Genomic DNA, 940 nt, shown 5'->3' with positions numbered 1-940 from the left:
TTTTAATCTGCCAGGAAGTTTCATATCAGCGCACACTCCGCTGCAGAGTGAAAATCTCATTCTGGAAACATCCCCCAGGCTGTGGCTAAGCCATGTCTCCGCAATATCCTTTCTTTCAGGAGTGCTAGTTCTGCAAGGTTCGCAGGAGAGCTTCTGTAAAGTTTGGAAGGTAGGAGACGAGGTACTGGCAGAAGTAAAGCTGTGAGTACCGGGCGTGAGTCGTGCTTCGGTAGCTCAGTTGGTAGAGCACTTGCCCGCGAAAGGCAAAGGTCCCGAGTTCGAGTCTCGGTCGGGCACACAGTTTTAATCTGCCAGGAAGTTTCATATCAGCGCACACTCCGCTGCAGAGTGAAAATCTCATTCTGGAAACATCCCCCAGGCTGTGGCTAAGCCATGTCTCCGCAATATCCTTTCTTTCAGGAGTGCTAGTTCTGCAAGGTTCGCAGGAGAGCTTCTGTAAAGTTTGGAAGGTAGGAGACGAGGTACTGGCAGAAGTAAAGCTGTGAGTACCGGGCGTGAGTCGTGCTTCGGTAGCTCAGTTGGTAGAGCACTTGCCCGTGAAAGGCAAAGGTCCCGAGTTCGAGTCTCGGTCGGGCACACAGTTTTAATCTGCCAGGAAGTTTCATATCAGCGCACACTCCGCTGCAGAGTGAAAATCTCATTCTGGAAACATCCCCCAGGCTGTGGCTAAGCCATGTCTCCGCAATATCCTTTCTTTCAGGAGTGCTAGTTCTGCAAGGTTCGCAGGAGAGCTTCTGTAAAGTTTGGAAGGTAGGAGACGAGGTACTGGCAGAAGTAAAGCTGTGAGTACCGGGCGTGAGTCGTGCTTCGGTAGCTCAGTTGGTAGAGCACTTGCCCGCGAAAGGCAAAGGTCCCGAGTTCGAGTCTCGGTCGGGCACACAGTTTTAATCTGCCAGGAAGTTTCATATCAGCGCACACT

At 51.6% G+C, this 940-nt stretch overlaps 1 non-coding gene across 1 annotated transcript; it reads left to right on the top strand.

Annotated features, from left to right (window-relative positions):
- Nucleotides 1-523: 523 nt before the first annotated feature.
- On the top strand, nucleotides 524-598 carry Trnas-uga (transfer RNA serine (anticodon UGA)). The gene has a single exon. It is a non-coding gene; the product is annotated as a tRNA-Ser (tRNA).
- Nucleotides 599-940: the final 342 nt, after the last annotated feature.

This window comes from Schistocerca cancellata, chromosome 1, assembly GCF_023864275.1.
Source record: "Schistocerca cancellata isolate TAMUIC-IGC-003103 chromosome 1, iqSchCanc2.1, whole genome shotgun sequence".
Classification (NCBI taxonomy): Eukaryota; Metazoa; Arthropoda; class Insecta; order Orthoptera; family Acrididae; genus Schistocerca; species Schistocerca cancellata.
Note: the sequence above shows the minus strand (reverse complement) of the source record. Positions and strands in the feature narration are given on the sequence as shown.